General features: G+C 39.4%; 1 protein-coding gene across 2 annotated transcripts in view; it reads right to left on the reverse strand.

Moving 5' to 3' along the window:
• CDH11 (cadherin 11) overlaps positions 1 to 22,074 on the reverse strand; it is an 81,788-nt gene extending 59,714 nt beyond the window's left edge. For both annotated transcript variants that reach the window (XM_056360904.1, XM_056360905.1), the window contains exons 1-2: positions 21,918 to 22,074; positions 21,444 to 21,595 (exon numbers count right to left, since the gene is read on the reverse strand). The gene's annotated coding sequence lies outside the window, so the exon portion shown is untranslated. The remainder of the gene's footprint in view (positions 1 to 21,443; positions 21,596 to 21,917) is intronic.
• Between the last annotated feature and the right edge of the window lie 742 nt (positions 22,075 to 22,816).

A 22,816-nucleotide genomic window follows, 5' to 3' on the forward strand; every position in this document is an offset into this window, starting at 1 on the left:
TAGGAGAAGAACCCACATTTTTTTACCAAGATCCCTCTAGATTAGAAAATGTGACATTAACCCATATACTCCAACAATTTTTTTTGTTGGTTTTTACAGGATCTTAAATCCCTCTTCATTAAAAACTTTTTTCTATTGGTGAGATCAGTTTTTCTTTAAAATTGTGACTTTATAAATATTTTTTTTTAAAAACCAGAAACTTTCGAGACATGTAAATTAGTAATGTCTCACTTCCTCTGGCACCCTGAAAATATGGGTCGAGCCTATGACAGAGATGTATGGTTTCAGCCCCTCCTCGCTGACAACGGTGTAAGACAAAAACCTGAGAATGGAAATATTTCAGTTGGTAAAGACGAGTCCTTTCTGCTATATGAGTTTTATTCATGAGCTGATAAAAGCATTCCTTTGCCAACATATGCTGTGCTTAAAATAAGGATTGCTACCAATATAGATATCCTGGCATAACTATATTAGCAAACACTTGCTACCACAGAACAAGACCAAAAACATATCATCTTCACTAGAATTATTTTTTTAAAATTCAAACCACAAAAAACTTTAAACTTGGAGCAGAAGGTTTGAAGAGAGTTAACGTCTTTAAAACGTAACGTGTTTTACTTTTGAAGCAAATTTTGTTTTCTGCTCCTGTCCTGACCTAAAACTAATTTAAAAAACTAATCTGAAAAAAGGAGTCATTTCAGACATCTTACCTGTAATGGCCACCTCTATATTCTGTAGCTCCATGAGTCTAATCTAGTGGACTTTCCCTGTTCTCATTATGCTGAACAAAACCAGCTACTACGATGTTACACAAAACAGAAGTCTCCCACTAACTGTAGGTACATATGTATACATATGTCTTCCAATATATGCACATATTCTGCCCTATGAAGGAACAAGAGGCAGACAAAGAAATACATTTGGAAACTAGTTTCAGTTGAGTCGAACTGACAGAATGTGGGAGCTAACAATTCCTCTTAAGTTCAATCTTTTATCTTACCAAAAGAAAGATTTGCTAATGACTTTGAAAACACTTACATGAGTCATTTGGTAAGAATACTAAGGGATGGAACTAATTTTCCTCTGAATTAAAAATTTCAGATTATTTTTTTTTATTCCTGGAAATAACTATCTAAAAATCACAGCAAATCTGTAGAGCTTTATGATTTTTGCCTATTTTATCATGAGAAATAATAGTGTCAAGGTGGTAAATGCTTTTAATTTCTGCATAAAGAACTGTAACTATTTGGCCTATGAGTGTAACAGAAACTTGGTAACTTTACAGTTTGTTATATGTTAGAAACATATAACATATGAGAGACATAACCAAGACAGAGAAAATAGCAACAGGTCAAGAACAAGGGAAAAAAATCTATTGAAATTCTATATAATAACATCTGGAGAAAACACTTGGAAGAAATTATTAGCCCGTATTGATTTAATGTTGTTTCTTTTTAAAACCCTACCATTCCTTGGGAGACTATTACAGCCAGATTTATCTGAATTTTGTCTCATTCTGTGGTACCCTCACACCTCCTTGAGGAACAGTTTGTTGCAGAAATAAAATATTTACATTTCCTCCATTTAAAAGTCTAAGGAAAAAAATAATCAGAGCTGAATTTAGTGGTACTGAACTTCTTAAAAAAAAATAATGGAAAAGAGCAAACAAAATGCAGGGAACATCTTGTGATCTGATACACTCTAAAGGTTTTTCACAAAATTTACTTTTCAATGGTAAGAATAAGACTATGGATCTCAATAGAGGTCAGTTAATCAAATACATGTCCCTTGGTTTTCTCAGATTCTGTGACAATACAACAAACATGAAATTAAATTAATTCAAAAATTTAATTCGAAAAAGCACAAGAGTTATTCTATACAGAAAAAACACTGAAAATAGAAGTCATCTTCTCTGAGCTGAAATATGTCAAATAAATCTGAGAAGGATAATTGTAACAAACAAGTTTTACTCTTTATTTTCTTATTAACAGAATCTTTTAAGGAAAGTGTTGGTATTCCCTTGCTTAAAGACCCCTATTCCAATAGTGTTTCTTCCAACTGACTTCAGAAGCAACAACTGACACCAGGATGCCATTGGGGGTAAGTAATTTAATGACTGTAGTTCAGAAGAACCAGACAGATTTAGTGGGTTCAGTCCAGGTTGAGGTAATTAAAGCTTGTACAGCTGAATGAATTGGAAGGACTGTAGCTGCTTTGTCTTGATCATTCAACAGGAGAAACTCTCCTAACAACCATTTAGGCTCAATGCCATGTAAATATTCTGGCATAAGTAATCCAGTCCTCCTCACTCAGCTTCCTTGCAGCTATCTATGGCCTATTCAAAAGACTTCTAATACTGTTTGTTTCTGAGGATGATAAGATGCATATGATCTGCCTGTTTTAGTATTTTGCGGATCATTTAGTACTCCCAAAATTCTGAAGTACATAATTATACTTGAAATAATTAGAATCCCAGTTTAAACAAAAATCAACAACAACAAAACACGGGGGGGGGGGGGGGGGGGGGGGGAATGGAAAGAAGGAAGAAAAAAAGGGGGTTCCCTGTAGTAAGTATGCTGGAAAATTTGAATTGAGTTTGGGAAACCACCATAAGGCACTCTGAACACTTAGACCTGACCCATTAAAGTTCAGCAGTAAAAATCTCAATGAGTTCAAGCAGTTCAAGAATGTGGAAAGGGAATCTGTGGTATTAGGATATTTAAAAACAGGCAATAGAGACACAGATTAAAAGAAGTATCCAGGCACTAAAAAGATGAAAGACTAAGCAATATGGTGGTAAAAAGTCAAGAATAAGAACGCATTTTATCTCTGTCTTTAATTCAAGAGGAATAAAAATAAATTTTATTTGACAAAGTGCATATGGAGCAAAGAAAATCCATGCTCTTCCTGGTTCTGGCACTTACTGGCTTACTCCATCTTTTATTTCGGCTCTCACGATGGGAACCCATAAACATAGCTTGCTGCAGAATAAAACTTCATATCAAACACAAAGTTTAAGTACAACACCTCCATGATCTTTCCCTAGGCCTATATTCAAGCATAGTAATCAATCCTCAAAAGTACTGATGGCTGCCACACAAATAGGTATTAAGGTTGCTTTGATATCCAAGAACATATAAAGCTGCTTATCATCCTCTATCACAATGCTATACCCTGCCCAAAATTCACCAACAGCACTTCAGAAAAGAGGAACCAAGAAAGTGATGTCAGTAATACCCCCTGCTTTAATCACATTTGGAGTCAAGGGTCCCTTTCCCCACAAACACTTAGAAATCATAGTTTCAGAGATAAATTCTTTGGAAATTTCTTGAAGGAGCACTGATGCATGTTCTGTATTCAGTGACATAAAGCAAAGCTGAGAGATAATTATCCTGTGAGCATGGAGTCAGTGCAGTGTTAAAAAAGGTGCCAAAAATTCCAGTGCTGTCATTAACTGCTGCTGGCTGCTTGTCATCTAAGAGTGGAGGACAGCCCATCAGCCTGTACTGGTAGATGGGAAGATGAGAACATACCTGTACACAGTAGGATATTTATAAAATCTAATCATGCAAGGAAAAAAAACCCCACAAATTGCCTCACAGAGAGTTGTAGCACTTATTTCAGTTACATGACATTTCATTTTTCCTTTAGAGCCAGCAATGCCATATTGCTGATCTTTCCCTGATTTAAAACTAAGTATCCAAAAACCTATTAAATACTGAAATTTTGTATAGTCCCTGGATCAAAACAAGATCAAGGAGAGAAAGAACTAAATTAGTGGAATATTTTGTCTATTTGTAGCTGATACATCTCCTTTGAAAGCTGTCAACATTTATATTTTTAACTTTTTTTCAAAGTACCCTCTAAATGTTAGCACTTAAAACAAGGGACTTCTGCTCTGGCTTCTGTGTTACCAGGCAAATAAGCAAAGAAATTGTCTCTATGCATAGGGTGTTGTACTAATAAATAAAAAAGAAGAGGGGAACTATACGTTTGTAGTCTCTGAGTCCAGCCACCTCAGGCAGGCAAAGCAAAAGTACTTTAGACAGGTGCATCCACTCAAAAGCATGATCTTATGTATGTAGCATATAGGTTTCAATGCATGCTATAGTAAACCTAAGACATGCAATACCAGAGCAAAAATGTAAACGTATAATGCACTATAAGAAAAGAGCTTGAGAAATCAAAAGGTTTCACCACTGGCGTAGGTCCTGGAAGAGGAACAGGTTTGTTATATAAAAGCTCCACATGATACTATTAAAAAAATCATATTCCATGTTACAGAAGAAGAAAAGTACAATTTGAAAAATTGTAAGTCCTCTAAGTCCAAACTGAGCTTGCCTAAGTTCTGCCCAATCTGCAACATCTAAGAGCAAGGTAAACCATTCCCTTGTTCTCTTGCCTGGGTGCCAAACTGTCCTTCAGGAGGTTGGAAAGGAAGTGCTGCTGTTGCTGTTGGTCTTTTAATTACCATAATCTTAGGCATTTCTCTAACTGGATTAGCCAGAGCTTTTTCAAACAAAGACAAGTTATGAGTTGATAGTAAAACTATTTTGGTTTGCAGAAAAAAAATCCTGTTTATCTGTAGCATCACAGTATTTATAATCAAGATCCTAATCTGCTGTTAATGTACATTTTATTTTATTTTACTGGCTGGCCAAGTTCTGTAGCTGTTTCAAGAGACAACTTACTAAACTTCTAAAGCATTTTAAACTATTTGATTTCTCTTTCATCTCTCACATTGAGTTTTAAAACACGTATTTCTTACAAAAATTGCCACAAACAGATTTCAGCTGAAGTCTGATCTAGATGACAGCTGCTGAAGCCATGGACAAGGAATACTATATATCAAGTTGAATGAAGCGGAGCATAAACAATAGCACCTTCAGTAGTAGGTGCATTGCTGAACATTGCTTCAGCAGAGCTGGTTGAGATACATTGCTTTGACTATTCTGTTTTATTCTCGTGGCAATAGCAGTTTAGGTGTACTTCAGCTTAGACTTCAGCAGGTCTTATTCTCCTAGAAAGCTCACAGCAGCAGGACTAAGCCAACTCTGGGGTGAGAGCCTAAAGTGAAATTTCCCAAACTGAACTCAGTAGCTTAAATCATCTGTGTTAGATGTAACCATAGAGCTTCACTTGGTTTGATTAACGTCCAGGTGCAATTCCCCAGAGAGCACACATCCTCAGATGGTCTGAACTGGCATTACACGTAACAATTCATATATTTCCACCCTTCCACTTTTCTTCTTGGGCTTTCAGGAGCATCCATTCTCTCCTACGCAGGCAGGCAGGCTCCCCCCAGATGGCTAGGAGGAGCTCTAACGAAGAGCTTTGGTGACATTTCCAACTGACATTTTTTCAGCTGATGCTTAATCAACAGCAAGATGTGCTGATGCTTGGGAACATCAGAGTCCAAAACCAGGTGCAGTTCAAACGAGATTTCAATTTGACAAGAATATTCTGCAAAGCTCACAAAATCAGTTTTGGGGTTCATACAGCTGTCACACACTGCAGATATAAAGGAAGTCTTTTAAAACACGTAGCACATTCCCTCACCCCCTGTTCTACAGCTCATACAATCAGAGTGGGTCCACTACAAGAGCATGAATACTGAGCATAGATGTTGTTTATTGCTGGGAATATACTGGGCAAAGAGACAACCAATACAATATTACTTGCCCTTGCTACATGCCTCTATCTGTAAACCGACCCCTGTTGATAGTTCCTTGCAAATTTTTAAACAATTTTCAATGGATGTGGAAAAATGGTAGGAAAATAGGTAAGGAAGAAAAAAGATAGAAGGTAGGCAAAACAGTCCTTGTCAGAGGAGCTTGAGAGCAGAAAGAGATGGCATTTTCAAGTACTCTGCAGCACACACAGCAACCTCTGTGAAAAGTTGAAAAACAAAAAAATCAGCCACTGTTAGTGCTTCATAATCACTTTAGCAGGCCCTTTTGTTGCTGAGTTCACTTGCAAAATGACTCTCCCCTTTCCTTGGATTCTCTCTGTCTCTCAAAGGTCTTTTGCACCTCTCTCAACCTACCGAACATAATCTGACTATCTATTAATCTTGAAATTTTAGTAATGTGAACTTGGTTACAGTGTTCACTCCTTTTTTATGTACACAGCCGTTGCATCTACATTGACATAACACTGTTTAGAAGCATTTTGGCACAAGTAGGATGTTAACAGTTACTTAAACCGAAGTTCCATTCTGATTTCATACAGAAATTGAAATATTCACAAATGTCAGATTTGTGTCTGTTCTGTACTTATATAACTTGAAAATACAAGCCATCATGTATGTAATACACCCACACACCCTTTTCTTAGCACAGATTAAAATGTAATTCAAATACAATACAGTATGATGGTTTTAAAGTCAACATCAGATTAGGGATTCAGCTATGTATTAATAAAATTATGCGTATGAATGTTTCGGTAGAGGACTGAAGCACCTGCCCAGATAACCTCTTACTCGAAGCATAACTGTCAACATCTAAATATATTCTGCACTTCTGTTAAGAGGTTCTACAGAGATCAAAGGTAGATAAATCTCGTACTACTTGAATCTCTGTACACACTAGAACATAGAATATACTTGGTTATACTGTTGCATTAGAAGATAGTATGATATAATAAAAATAAATATGTTCTCCTGCATTTTAGTCTGAATATCCTTACTCGGGCAGCAAAAGTAAAGGGAACTGTCTGATACATACCACATATAAAATTCAGTAATTCAACGATCTAAATGATAAATCTTATGATATGGTATCTCTGTGACACTCTGTACAGGACCTGTGCATCAAAACCAATGGATGCATTATCTTCCTCATTTAGATAATACTTTTAGCTGCTACAAATTATTTCAAAATTCTCTATTTTTCCCTCTATTTACTAAAATATAATAATTTCCTACAAAAATGTCTTGTTAAACACTTTTATTTTCATAAAGCAAATATGTTGTTTTAGCAGGCAACAATCAATGATGGAGGTTTACGTTTATAGCACCTTAATTTCTTAAGTGCTTTTTAGTTTCTAACTTAGTTTTGAAAGTTTTCATTGAACAGATTCTATACAGTAACTGCAACTAAATTCACAGAAAGGTACCTTTCCATTCAATCTGTGAATGATTGCCTTTGGTATACAGCAATAGCAGACACCGCAGTGGTTTTATACCAGCTTTCTCCTGAAATCAGGAAACACGCTCCAGTTGTCAATGCTTTCCTTTAGCACTTCTCATCTTTCAGTATGACATTTTATCTACTTACTTATTTTTAAAAGGATACTTCTCCCTAAAAAATGTTCTATGGAACTCAAAAGCTTTTGTAATTGAATTAACAAGTTTATAGAAAATAAGTTATAGCCAAAATTGCAAAGGTGGGCATGGGGAAGGAAGGAATATTTCAGCAAGATGCAGCCTATTATGCAAATTTGTCACCACATGCCATACATAATGAATAAACCTTGTGCTCTTAACACTTTGATTATAGACTATACAGACAATGCAAATTAAAATTCCTGCTGCTCTATAAACGCAATGAGAGGAAATTATGTAAATTTTAACACATTAGATTGATTTGGTTGAAATGAAACCTGTTCCACTTGATGTTTTAGGGGAAGAGCCACAATTACAATGATTGAGAAAGTGCAGTGTTAATGAAGTGTGTTATTGCTAATCAATTCCTCCTCCTCTGGTAATGGCACAGGCATGTGCACTGTCACTACATCATTCACTGGCAAATGTAACCACTCGCACCACCACGTAGTTTATATGGCAGAAATTAAGGCTTCCATAAATTGATGTGTATGGTCCTGTTTAACATCAGTGATTTCACAGTAAAACTATGATAGACATTCAGGAAAGGTGTGTGTTCTCATGTGTATGTATACACATGTGCACAGAAAACATATGTGTGTGTGTAAAACTTTTTGGCAATACTGCCTGGGTGACTATGATACTGCTGTCTTGAACGCTACTGTAGATTTTGGTATGACATCAACCAAGTAACTTCACTTTCAGGGAAATAATCACCTTTCTAATTGTCGATCTCTTGGAAAACATGGAATGAGATTATCACATGGTAATAATTTAAATGTGCTTAGTTAATTGAAATGAAAATCAAGGTCTTTCAAGCTTAAAAGAAAGTTTTCTGTCTAAATCAAAGAAACAGAAAAATCTGACTCAGTGGTTTCAAAAGTTTCACACAAAAAATGTCTTCTTCTGATAACTGAGTTATCTGGGCTTTGTGGCAGGAATTAGGAACGTCTTTACTACTGAGTAGAGTTGTTTTCATTCTGTAATGTTATTGTAAGGAACTGCAGCATGCATAGCTGACAGAGTTCTACAGTTAGCCAATATGTGAAGTAGATCATACCTTCTTTTCATGAAGCAGAGGAGCATGGCTCTCCAAGCATTATGTCACCATTTCAAACAAAATGCTTTGCAGAGCTCAAAAGCATGACAATGAATTCCAGAATACTGCATTGTTATATTGTCTTGATTATTTACTGTTTTATATGAGATAATTAAACAGACTTTTTATCAGAATTTTGCAGTCCTTTTGTTTTATAAAAAAAATCATGGTATTTTTAAAGAACAATTTTCATTTGCAAAAGGATCTGCTGAACTACATATGTGTGGCACTTGTTATTTCACAGGTAAATATGAGAGGGTGGGATGAGCCAACCCATTTTATTTTCTATCTATTTATATAACTTCTATGTTATTCTTGGAAACATATAGTGCCTGCACTTGTTTCCTGTCTCTACTGACTTGTCTCCCACTAATTTATTTCTGTTCCTGCTAAGACATAAGGAAGTACTCTGCACAGAGACATCTCCCTGGTTTCAATAGCAGTTTGACACACAGGATTGTTGCAAGTCATGAATATAACACATACAAAATCATGATGACACAGGCAACAAGACAGCTTTTATGCAGAAATGGCATAGCAGATAAACATACAACACACACACACACTAAGAGCAGCACTTACCATAATAAATTTTAGTCTATTATGTTTGGTCCATGAACACAGAAAAAAGAGGGGTCGGGCCCCAGCTGTGAAAGGAAATCTGCCAGACCAAAAGAAGAAAATGTGAAAATAACAGGGAAAGATACACAGGAATTAATCTTTCCTAGAAATAGTGACACTTACTTTTGCAGGCTGAAAATCTATCTTGTAATCAGCATGCACATTTCTGCTATGTTTAGGGTTTAAAAAATGCCAACCAATTTTTGCTTCACTAATCCTGAACTAACGTGACTGCCACCGATGGTGAGAAGCGCTTGGGACTGAGCACTGTTCTTTCAGACCATGGGCTTCTCTCACCACCCTAAATTTGTTCTGACTTTTGGCTGGGCTGCTGGAGGAATCAGCTTTGAACTCTCTCCTCTGCATTAGGGTGCACAGTCTACATTACACTCTGCTAATTAGAATCTCAAAGCATGATGTGGTCAAAGAGCCACTTAGAGCTCGGCAAACAGAGATTTGCAAAACAAAATACGAAAAAAATCACATAAAATTGAATAACTGGGAAAACAACATCAAGTGAACTTACGGGAAGAGTAGGAGCTAAGCATTTCAGTTTGCAAGATTTGGTACAGATGTTTAGTTATATAAAACAAACACAAAGATTCACAGTGGTAAATATCTCACCCCGCAGGAATCAGCTTAATTTCCAGCTCACAAAGATCCTAGAAAACTGAAGCTCTCCACACCAGCTTTTGCTTGAATTCTTTGAATTCAGACTGCTTTGTTTATAGGAAAAAGATCCCTTTGATGTTGGAATATTAGAAGGAGTGAAACAATAAATTTCCTATATTCTAATATCCAGACATCCTGAGCTTGTTCAAGGACCCCTTGATTCATGAAGGCAAATAATTAAATTACCTGAGCTTTGATCAAGGACTTGCTGCAGTCCCTTTTTGATGTAGAATATGGCTGTTTGAAGCTCCAGACAGATAACTAGCCCATATGTCTTTTAACCCTTTTGTCACTAGCAGCAGATTTTATGCAATAGTCTGGCATTTTAAAGTGAGCACCACAATATCATTTGGGGATGCTGCTCCAATAGGAGTACAGTAGGTCCAATAGAATCCATACACCACAGGCTTGATGGGATGTTTATTGAAAGGCTGAACCTTCCCCTCCTAAACAAGCTGAAATTCTTTTTCAGTCAAGTTATCTCACCTTAATATGCTTTGGAAGCTGCTCTTTGGATGGCATGCCACTGAGACACACAGAAACACTCCTGAGAAGCAAGGGGTTTGCCTTTGCAATACAAGAGTTTTCATCATGTTCCATGCTTTTCAACTATTTCCCCCAAAAGAAATGTGAGTGGGCACACACTCATCTAGTCAGGTGAAAGAACACTCTTAAAATAGGAAAAACAGAGAGATAGATTTTGGCTTTTCATTCTTCCCTGTCCTCAAAAGCAAGCACCTGGATGAAGTCATCTTTGCCATTAACAAGTCAAAGTCCTAGCCATGCTGCCTGCAAAACAGAACAGAAACTAGGGTCAATACAGATGCTGTCCTCTCAGCTCATTTGTAATTTTGAATACGATTACTGAAAGAACTCCTCTCCACAAATGAGGAATTATGCTCCTCTTCATTCATTCTAGGATTCTTTTGGGACATGAGGAGGTTACTAAAAGGGAATAATTAGAAGGCATAATTAATGTATAGGGATCTCTTACTCAGTTCCCTATACAGCTTCAACAGAACCATATATGTGTATGTACATACCCCTAATTTTAGAAGCAGTTCCATGTATTATGGAAATGACCTCACTAGACTACTGAAAAGCAGGGAAAAGCAGTTTTGCAACACAACTTTTTCTGGTACCATTCATGGTAGAAAGGCATCTGTCCTTCAAGGCACAGCTGTGGAAAGGACTCATGTCATCCACACTGACATCTCAATTCACAAGGATACAGGCTTAAGAAAGCATGATGAATATGTCTGGCTTACTACAGATAACAGACGTTATTTTGGAGCAGAGGATGTAGACAGACATTCATGTCTTTATATTTAAAACACTTGATATGTTATTAAAAAGTTGGCATGTTTCTAATTTTTTGGAAAATAAAACTTGGGGGCCTATATAAAGCCCAAAGGGGAAACGTGTATAATCAATTGGTAAGAATGAGAAAGGAATTTAACGTGTATACAGTTTTATCTTTTTCCTGTTAAGTCACAGGAGCTGCATATATAACTAACACAAGAAAGAGGAAATCATTGTATTTGAGTGATTCAAAATACTCCTTGTAACATTATTGAAAAGCATGAAAGAAGGAGATGCTGATCTCATATTCCAGAAAAAATTAGCATCAATTCAATGAAAGTAATAAATTGCCCAAGGCATTTATGGGTTAAAAATAGTGTATTTTTAAGCACATGGAAACAGTTAAAACACAAGCTTTTCTACAGTTTATTTTGAATTATTTCATTTCTAGTAAAAATGGATTTAACTTCCAGATGGGGTATACCTCTAGGCAAAAACATTCTTCTTGTCTCCTCCAGTAGGCAAAATGATTTAATACAGAAAAGTATTTCGTACACATTATTAATTCCATTTAAATTACTTTTTTTTCTTAATAAAGTATCAATGACCTTCTGTAAATTTTTTGGAAAAAATAAATAAAAGTTTAAAAAGTCTCATTTTTGGTAGCTCTCACATTATGCACAGCTTTCAAGAAATAACTTGCTAATCATTCATTTTTGAAGGGAAATATCATAAAGGCTAAATTGTTCCACAGACTGTGTATGGTGACAGAAACGGGATTTAACCCTTACGAGAACGAAATACAGATTTGCACCCAGTTCATCAGTAATCTGATACATGTACACAATCTGGTTCAAGTCTGCTGCAGAGGATGGCCTACAGAATCTTACAAAGGCAGTAATTACAGCTAGCATGCTTTCTGACCTCTAGCTTGTCATAAAAAAAAGCCAAGGTCACAACAACGAGCAACTGTCAAATCTTGGTAAGTATCAGAGCTGGCCCTTTCTCTACAGACTCGATTATTTCAGCCAAACTCATTTCTTGTTTAATTTGATTGGATAATTAAACAAGTATTAGTGCAATTTCTTACATATGGTGGTGTACTGATAGCGTTCCTAATGTTAGTAGGACTAAAAACTGCCTTAACCCTGAAATGCACACCTCCGTGTACTCTGTTTAAAAACATGAGTTAACGTGATTGCCGAAACTACTTTAAATTTCCATATCAAGGATGTTCAATAATACTAATGTCAATTGAATAACCCCATGGACTCCAATAAGGTTACACTGTTTTATATCAGGTTGACCAGACAGAATTTTAACCAGTAAAGTGCAAATGTCAGATAGTTTAAATTTGCCTGCTCACAGAAGCATTTAAAAAAGCCTGATAACAACAATAAAAAAATTCTGAGCATATACTAAGCAAAGTGAACTTTTCCCTAGCCTTCTAAATGTACAAATACATACTGAAGGCCTTAGAGATCTCACTAAGGTGGCACTCAATGTCAACTCAATGTCATTAAAAAAATACATAAATTAGACTTTTGTAATATGACTTTTGGTTGTTGTCATGCATTTTGACTTCTTTAAAACCCAGGCCAGCAGCCACTTATTAATTTGTGATGCTATAGAAGCACAGGACATCACTGTAGCATGGAGTAAATCTTCATGTTACTTTTTTCAATGGAGTTCATCACGTCCTAGTTATATAGGCTATCTGCATATTGCAAATAAACGGTCTAATGCAGCAGTGAGGCTTGTTTCTATTTCCTTTTTCATGAGATTGCTTGAGTGTTTCCAGGTCACTCTAATGTCACCTTATTTAAATGTGAAGTTTTCTTTGTTATGAAGTAAATATATAGGAAGTGATTGAACATATTGAGAACTAGTTTTTTTCAAATCTAACTGCTCCCACCAGTTTGACATATACCTAGCCAAACACAAAGAAAGTAAGACTTCTGGTTATGGATCCAAAAAGCTAAGTAATATGTGCAGAAGACAACTGGACATTGCTAACTACAAGATTGTAGTAAGAGGTAGGGTTACATAGCAGCCTAGGAATGGGAAGGCCTTGTTTAGTTCAGCTAGAAGTAATAGACAAAGGAGAAGGCAAGTGTTGAATTAGCGTGACCCAATCAATCACAGAACAATGCTTCTACATTTGAGGATAAGTGGTGGTGGCTGAATAAAGCAGAAATATGAAAATAAAAAGGAAGGCTAGAAGAGCCCTCTATACCTGATAAAAAGGAGGTTATGGGAGGGCAGAGCGAAGTCTGTATTGGAAAGTGGGAAACTTTGAAGGTGAAAAGTTCACTGGATATTAGATTCTGTGCTGTAGAGGGGGAGCAGACGCTAACAAACTGCACAAGAAATATCATCTAAACATAAGCAAGTTCAGTGACCTCAAGTTGATGACGATGCAGGAACCTGAGAAACCACGCCTGGGAGCACAGGCTATGCTATGTACCAAGGGCGTACAGAGTTACCTTACCCAGACCACGCAGATACCCCAATGAGCTCCAAAGTCTCCAAATCAACTTTCTTTGTACAGATCAGTGGACTGCAAACTGCAGTGCAGGACTGGGAATCCTTGAGGAAGGGATCATCTTAAAGTAGCTTCACTACAAAGGTATAGTCAAAGACTGCACCATAGATAACCACATACTAGACATCTCTAAAAGGACTGTTAAGTTTAGTGACTACATATTCATAGTTTATTAACTTTTTTTTTCATATAACTATTGCAAAATTCACAATTTTAAGGACAGAAAGAACTATAATGACCATCCTAAGTCTGACTTACTGTCACTTGTATTGCTACCTAATCAGCCCTTTTGTATGTAAATGATAAATTGTTTGTATGTAAATGCCAATGCCTACTATGTTTTTTTCTTGCTTTAGAAACAGAAATGCTATGTAAATTGCCACCGTGCTAAAAAGAATTGAAATGCATACTAATCAGTTGTATTCTCTGAGCTACACCAGCTATAGCTGGAATGGTAACAAATAGAAAGGCAACAATCAGTGGTAGATAAAATTCTCGATTTGAATCACAGCCCCAAGTAAAATTATTATTCAACTGCTTTTCAAAATTTTGGAACCTCTTATGTCTGGAGAAATTGGGTTTGAAACCGTGAATGAACAGTAACTTTCACTAAAGTGAAATACTGAAGATCTTCACTGGAATTTCAATTGCAAGGAAAATATGCTGAAAGAGAATATGAAGGAGACATTATCTTTAAAAATATCTGTTCACTGTGTGCACTGAATAAATGTTTGAGTGCTTCTTCAGTTACATCAGCTTGGTAATCTCTGTGGTTAAATAATGATGGTTACATGCAATATGAAACTGGAGGTTTTGATCGCTGCACTGTACGTATTGAACTAACCTGGCAGCGTTCAACTGTTTTAATACTGGCCATTCCTCAGAAGAAGTTTACAATCATTTCTGCGCTGACCAGAAAGCTCTCTGTAATGAAGAAATGCACTAAAATCTTGCCTTGAATGGTGATCTAAAATGAACTGATACTTAGATACACCTAACTGCATCAATACATGGTCTAGTTTGCTGAAAGGGAGGACTGCCTGTTGGAAGCACTGCTCTGAAAAGGACAAGATTTAATCCTAAAATTTCAAGTGTGTTTTCTAGTGCTAATGAGACCATTTTTTTACTTTGTAAATGCTATTCAAAGTCCTGTGTTTACCTCAGGATTTTCCTCAGATAAAACTAAATCATTTCCAAAAACTAGGTATAAACTTTTTGAATGTCAATTTTCTCAAATAATTTATAGGTTGCATTTTTTACCTGTTGCTTCAATAAAAATTTTCTAGTAACACACAAAAAATTATTTTAACTATATAAATGAAAATATACTTAAATGTGCACAAAGTACACATAAGATGCAGGCAGGTACATGATGTTATATGACTCTAAAAAGGTCTGAGAATCCTTGTCCAAGGGCTGGTATAGCTGCAGGTATTCTGCTCTGGGTAATGAAAATACTTTTAGTTTTGGTTCAAATTCCAGCCAGCTTTGCACAAACTCTGTTTCTTTTGTTTGCCTTATAATGTTCACGTGCAAAAAAATAATTTAAAAATTAGTTGATAAAAGATGAAAGGTGTAATGCAGTTATTCCTTCAGCAGCCAAGATCTTTGAGATAATTACTTTAAATCAAGAAGGGACAGACCATTTAAATTTATGACTTAATGCCGACACACGCATGTATTAATAAAACAGTTAGCATTAATGGAAATGGGGTTTAGTCTCCTGATTCAAATAGAGCTATCATTTCTAGTTTATACTGAACTAATGACTTATCCTTGGCAGAATGATATGTATGCATGTATTTAACTATTTAACTTAACCACTGAGACCAATTAATATGTTTCTGAAGTTTTATTTTATTTTAAAATATATTTCAGCAGCCTCACTGGGATAAAAATTATGTTGAACCAGAGTTTCTATGGCACCAGTTTAACCTTAAACGTAGTACTTTCACATGGAATATCTGATGATCACACTGTATAAAATGAAGAGTATGAAATGCAGAAGAAACAACTCTTCAATGGGATCTACATCAAGTTAAGGACCTTTTCTTTTTTTTTGCTTACCAAGCCAGCATAGACTCTGTGTGATTAGGAGCTCATATAAAAAGAAACGGTGGCTGCAAGACAGTACACCATAAATTCAACCTCTACCCCACATGCTAGTGTGAGGATAGAAGCAAGGAACAAACCTGTGCACAGCCATCCAAGCCAGGCTGTTCCCAGACTATGGAGTAGTCCTGATACACACTGGTAGGGCAAGAAAACCTGCACGAGTTGCACCATACAAGGATAAGGGAGCTAAACGCATGGTGCTGTGAAGCTCACAAACATGGAAATTCTGTGAATTGTGTTTTAAAGGGTTATTGAATACAAGTCCTTCTGCTCATCACCTGTGTGGGCCTGTGTCTCCACAGCGTCATTGAGAGTTCATTGGAATAGTGTCAGACTGCACCAACACAATTAAATAAAAGCCTAAGTGTAATTACTGTCTAGGTAGGTACTCCTACAGCTTACATTCATGTATCAAAGTTCTGTTCAATTTTGTCTAGTCTATAATACTTCACGATCCACAATTGCATTTTATGTTAGTTTGCCTATAACATGGCTACAGTCTATTTGTTGATGAACTATAAAATCATCATTATAATAACAAATTATATTTGGAAACCTATTGCTGCGTTCTTCAGCAATCACTCTGGAAAATCCTGGCTCCTCTTTTACATTCAGTTACTTGGTCCTTTTCTTTTAATCCATTTACATTGATTTCTACTACTCCAACTGCCTGCCATTGCATTACAATTAAGAATTCTGATGAACTCTGGCTGATTCAGAAGGGAGAGGGCTCTTACTCATTGCCAAACTTTGGAGGAAAAAAACCCCACAAAAAACCCTTAGAATTTGCTTCAGCCAGCACTTTAAATTTGAAGAGCTAAATTATGGCTCATGGAGCCAGCAGAGCTCAGTGGGACTGGGATGCCTGAAAGCCACCACACCACCCAAGCAGTTATGGAAGAAGGCCTTATGCCTTTGTCAGGCAAAATTAACCATAATGTCACCTTCCCCACAGGCACTGCTCAGCAGCAGGGCTGGCTGCTCCAGATATTTGTCTCTGAATTCCTGCTAGCCTGCAAGGCACTGCTAATGTCCCAGCCATGCATAATGTTCTCTGAAGGGCCTTGAACATGACTGGCAGCTCTAGCTTTTCCACCCACCCTGAGCACATCTAACAGCTTAAGGGACATTCCCTGTCTTGGAGGACAGAGGATGGGCAGTTTACCCTTTGCAGACTTCTCTTGGCAGCACAGTGCTCCTCAGCAAAGCGGCATTCATTTTCCAGTGTACTAGTTACTAACCCTTGCACCAAGAGTTGTTACTTTAAGGTACCTCTTAACTAGTTCCCAAACCAGGTGACTGACAGAAAACTCTACAGCTAGTATGGTATTATGGTGCCCATTTTTGGCATCAAAGTTGTAGACAGAAATTTCTATTAGACACATTAGCTTCTCTGGCTGCATATCTGCCCAAGTGGATATAATACATATTATAAAATTCTGCACTCTGGAACTTACGGTATGTTTGTTATACACAGAAATTTGGTTAGTCTATCAGTCAAATCAGAGATCAGTGCAGTCCAGCACTTGCCTTTAGCAATACCGCAAAGTGGATGTCTAGGGAAGACCATCAGAACAGGGCAGGTAGAAATGAGACTTTTTCCAACCCTGCAGCCGTTTCAAATCTATACTGTCATGTATGTCCTTCTTGGTCAGCGCTTGCAGCAATGGGCTACAAACATCCTTTATGTTCCAAGGTGCTACGGAATATACAGAAATTATTCAGACCAATCTACTTTTCTCGGTTCTTCAGTTGTAAGCTCCACTGACCTAGATGTGTACAGGTAAAATTAGACCAGTTTGGCCTAATATGTCTTTTTTCTACCAAGGACATCTTAATAAGATCTCTCAAGCATGACAATATTTTTGAAAGAGATACTTTTTTGTTTCACCGTGTCATTTTTTTCTTGTCTTTAAACTCTTTTACTGGGCATAGCAGGAACTGACACCGTCTTTGAAAAGGCAGAGATAGCAAACCCCTTAAAAGCCACAGCCACTGAGAGGGCTGGGCTGTTTGTTTTACACCTAGACTCCAGCTGTGGCACTCTTCAGACGAGCTGAAGTTATAGCATTCCAAAACTTCGTAGCGAGCGCCGAGGCGGTAACGCCACGCCGAAGGTAACGCGATCCACTGACTAGAAAGATGCTAATCCTGACAAACTGCCTGAGCATTAGCCCGAACCGCAGCGAGATTGAATCCCGCCTCCCCAGAGAGGGCCAGCAATGCCGGTGGTAACAAAACGGCTTTTCATAGCGCCCTGGCAGCGGGCGGCGGCGGGCGGCAGCGAAGAGCATCAGCGCCCTCTAGTGCCCGCCCCGCCGCCCGCCGCCGACCTGTTGAGCAAGGCGGAGCGGCAGCAAGCCTCAGCACCCGCCGAACGGCTTCCACAAATCCCGGCTCCTGGCGTCAAAATCTCTCCTCCGGGAGCATCCCGTGCAAATTTGCTACCCTTCGGTAATATTTAAATGACTTTAAAGTCCTTACTTACACAGGAGAAGGAAATGAATGGGTTTAATAATTCGGCATATGCAGGCTTGCACTTAAATGAATCGAGAATTTCACAGTCTAACAGCATCCTAGTCTTCAGTATCAAAAACCAAACACAGGACTACATTTTCTCCTAAAACACTGCAAAAGAGTTTTAGAAGTATATGACTACAATATTCCTTAACTGATAAGAGATGCAGTAAAAAATATACAGAGATATGGCATAAAATGGCAATACTCAAGTGTGAAGTAAGTCGTCTTGATTCCTAGGGACAAAGTGCCTGATCCAAACTCCGTTTAAATCAACGGCCATCTTTCCATTTATTTCCCTAAGCTTTGGGTTGGCCCCAGCAAAGAGACAATGAAAACTGAAATGCCATTACACAAAAAGAAGAAAAAAAAAAAAAGAAGGGTGGGGGTGTGGGTTATAGCATAGAAAATTATACACAGATTTTTTAGCTTAAAAGGCTAGTAGAAAAACTCAGACAAAAAAAAAAAAAAGTCTAGAAAGTATGTTGCTAAACTGTTTCAATTTAATTGATTCCAGATGAGACCTCTGTTTCTCACACACTGAAGACAGTTCGCTAAACATCCAGCTCACAAAATGGATTCACAATTGGTTCAGGGGGTTCAAAAAAAGGAAATGCTAGCTTTAAGTTTGAAATTACATTTTTATGATGTCTGAGCTAGAAATAACTTCTATTGTGGAAATCTCAGCAATAAAACATTTGTTTCTCAAGTTACACTTTGTTTAGTCACAGCATTTACAGAAAAAAAAAATGTTAGTCTGCTGGAACTCTGAACTTCACGTATGTTTCTTACACTAAATTAAATCAAACATGTCAAAAGTTGTCAGAATAGCATGTTAATTGAAGCTGAAATTACATGATATATTTAAAAACATTTTATCAAACAAATCACAGAAATCATTCCAGTCTTTGTAGTTTCCCCATATTGTTATGCAAAAGAAAAATTAATTTAGCTGTCCTGTCTCTCAATCAACCAGTTCCATACATATTTCCTTCTGAAACTGCTGACAATAAATCGCAATGACTTATCTCATTTCTTGACATACCCTAGTGTAGCAGCATTTCTGGTAATGAAGTAATCTAGTTCTAGTGATTTTTTTGGACAGGCAACACTTAAAATTTTAGCAAAGTTAAAGCTGATGTGGAGAAGTCTATTAATAGCATTCTCTGTCCATGCTCATTCTCTGATGCTGAGGTGAGGAAAAAAAGATAAATATTCAGTTCCAGGGCCTAAGAACAAGAGCCTGCAGAAGAAAGATGTCTTTTAGGCAATTTCCTTAAAGAATTTCTGAATATTTTATGGAAGATCTTATTCTTAGTTCTGTAACTTTAGTTTCCTCTTTTCCTGCAAGAGGAAGGAGAACTGCTTTACAAGTACAGCCAGAACCTTCTGTTTTCTAGAGTGTAGTAGACTAAGAATACACTAGAAGAATGTTTTGTGCGTGAAGGTATGAAGCTCAAACCAGACCTTCTGCTCTCTAGTCTCCCTACTGTTCTTACTGCCCATCTCCCAGCAACATGAATTGAGCCGCTCTGCTATGAAAATGCTGTTCATAAGCAAACATCTGCAATTCCACTTCCATACTTCCATATATCTCTTCATATAAAAACATCCAAAGGATTGAGTACAACCATCAGTTTGTGTTCCAAATCTCAGTGGACAGACCTGAGCCAGATGTCAGATTAATTGTTGCAGAACTTCTACACTGAAAGCAAATTTATTTATTGGTATGTGTTAGCCAGTGTAGAAAAGGAGAACAAAGTATTTAACTGAAGAATCACATAGGCTTTGGAAACATTGAAGCAAGCATAAGAGCCAGGGAGGGGGAAAAGAGATGGGCATTCAGTAACGTCTGAGTCCATGCCTCCCTGCTTTTGAATCTGCAAGTGCTTTTCTCATTCAACAGTTTCATTATTAAATAATTAAAAATATTTAATTTCTTAATAGAGGGGTGCAGAGCCTGTGGCATTCTCATTGTATCACCATCAGAAATCAACAGGAAGAAAAGTCTTTCCCAGGGAGTTACTCGTCAATGGAACATGGAAAAGAAATGAGCATTCTCCTTATAGAGGGCTAATTTCTGAATTAGTGACCTCATTTGCTAAAGAGGTTACTTTGTCACAGATATCTTAGTAGGTAAATACTGTGTTACACAGCTACACTGTCCTTTGTAGCAATGGTACAAAGATCTCCTAGCATATATTGGTTCTCTCCCCACCAAATGAATATTTAAAAGAGTAGACAATAAAGGGGGACTTCTATAGAAGGTAAAGGCATTTGTATCATGATGTCAGACTGCTATATGTGCTCCCGAAGGACTGCACAGGAAGCACTTTTATTCTAAAAGTTAATGGTATTTATGGGGACCCGCAGCCTGATCTATTTTACCCTTCTTGGGAATGTGCTTATGCATGTATCACCCAGGAGTCTAATGCTTTTTGGACTAGCCCATATTAAAGACAGATACCATTTTGGTATCTTGTGAATAGTAATGCATTTGAAAACCAGCAAGCAAAATAAACTGAAAAAAACCAACAAAACAAACCACAAACCCAACAACAAAAAAAAAAAAAAAAAGAGAGAGAGAGTAGGAGGAGAGGAAGATATAAATCAAAGTCTTTCCCTTTTTTTATTCTGGATAGAGTATTCATCATTTCGTGCACTCAGAATTTCTGCATATCCATTTCATGCTTAGGAGCTACAGTACAAGTAAAAGATTTTCAGTTCGGGGCTTTCAATATGCGCTTATCCGGAGGAACATTTTAAAACGGACAAATGCTCGCTCTCCCCCAACCCTGCCGCCGCCCCCCCCCCCCCCCCCCGAGCAAGAACTGAAGGAATTAAAAATAAATAAATAAATAAAATACCGCTTGCCACAGCGTTTCCTTTCTCCCTCCGGAGAGGCTATCTGGCCCCTGCGGGGAGCCGGCCGGCCGCCTCCGCGGAGCTGCCGCCGGGCGCCGCGCACCTCGCCCGGCGCTGCCCGGCCCCCCGCTCCCGCTCCCGGCGCCCGCACCTGCCTGGCCCCCGCACGCCGCAGCCCCAGCTCCGCTGCTGCTGTCAAGTTTCTGGTGCGCACTCAGGCATCCTGCCGCCCGGTCCTCCGGCTCGCAGCGACGGGAGGCGACCATTGCCCCAGCCGCCCCCGCTCCTTCCCCCTCGCCCGGCAGCCCCGCCGCCCCGCTCGCCCGCGGCAACTCCGGCGCCGGCGTGCCCCGCTGCCCCCCGCGGCTCCGGCCGCCGCTTACCTGCGGGTCCGGCGGGGCTGGCTCCTTCCCTCGGCCACCTCCGGAGGTGGGAGAGGAGGCAAGTCCCATTCACAACTAGACACCGAGCAGGCACGGCAGCATCTTCAGCCTATTACACTCCACCGGCAGCGGCTGCTGAATGAGGCTCCGAGCTAGCGGCAGGAATTAGAAAGAGGGAGGGAGGGGAAAGGGGAGAGGAAAGGGGAGAGGGAGGGAGAGGGAGCAAGGGGGAGTGAAGCAAGATTAGAGGAAGGGAAAAGCTGGAGGCTGTTGCTTCTCTGTTTTCTTCTCCCTTCCCCCCACCCCACGAGGAACGCAGACCCCCGAGCCTGCCCTCTGACGCCCGCAGGGGAGAAGTTGGGGCTGGAAGGGGAAAGGAGGGGGGTAAGGAGCCCCGGCACCCTCTCCCTCCGCCTAGGCGGCCCCGGGGGTGGGCAGGGTGCGCTCTCCCCGCGCCAGGGGTGGGTTCCGCACCCCCTCAGCCAGGCAGGCACCCGCAAGCACGTCTGCGAGGGGCACCGGGACACCCATCCTGCTGTGCTGGCAGGCTGCGGGGAGGGATGTCCTGTCCCTTCCCTGTCGCCACTCCTCTGCAGGCAGCCCAGGACCACCCCACGGCGGCAGGCGGCACCGCGGGTGGGCTGTAACCCCCGCCAGAGCCCCGGGCACGGCCAGCTGCGGCCAGACTCCGGCTTGGGGGGCTGCCCCAACCTCGCAGCACGGATGGGGAAGGCGTCTGAGCTGGACACGCAGCAGGAGTATTTTATGCTGAACCCAGTCGTGTTTCCTGTCATGATCAGACATTTGCCCCAGGAAAAAAAAAAATTATAAAGTTCCCCAAGCATTTCTGGATGTGGAAAACCTTGGTCGCTGGCAGCCAGAGGCTGAGGCCAGGCCTCTGCCCAGGCAAGCTGCTCTCCCGTGGGGGGTGGAGTGGGTGACCCTGCTCAAACACACCTGATCCAGGGGCTGCAGCTCGCGCTCTCCGCTTTTGTTACCAAAAGTGAAAACCCCAGGTACGACTCCTGGGTGGGGCTGAGCTCTGTGAGCCCACCGAGAAGTGCCCTGAGTCAATGCAAACCCAGAGGCAGCATGCAGCCCCTTCTCCTGTCATGCCCACCCAGGCACACGTGAGACTGCATGTCCCTCTCACCCATCAGGGAGGCCAGGACCTGTGTGCTCTGAGGTGGCTGTCAGCACAGTCAGTGCCATCTGTGTAGCTGTGGAGCAGCACAGAGCAGAGCCAGGAAGGATGCAATGCGCAGCCCCTCAAGAATAAGGATTGCATTCGCTGCTGGAAATAACTAGGTACCTCTTTGTGAAGATAATCTGCCCATCCTCAGGCAACCCATCCAACCGTTCATCCCCCACGC

Source organism: Falco biarmicus, chromosome 15 (assembly GCF_023638135.1).
Source record: "Falco biarmicus isolate bFalBia1 chromosome 15, bFalBia1.pri, whole genome shotgun sequence".
Lineage (NCBI taxonomy): Eukaryota > Metazoa > Chordata > Aves > Falconiformes > Falconidae > Falco > Falco biarmicus.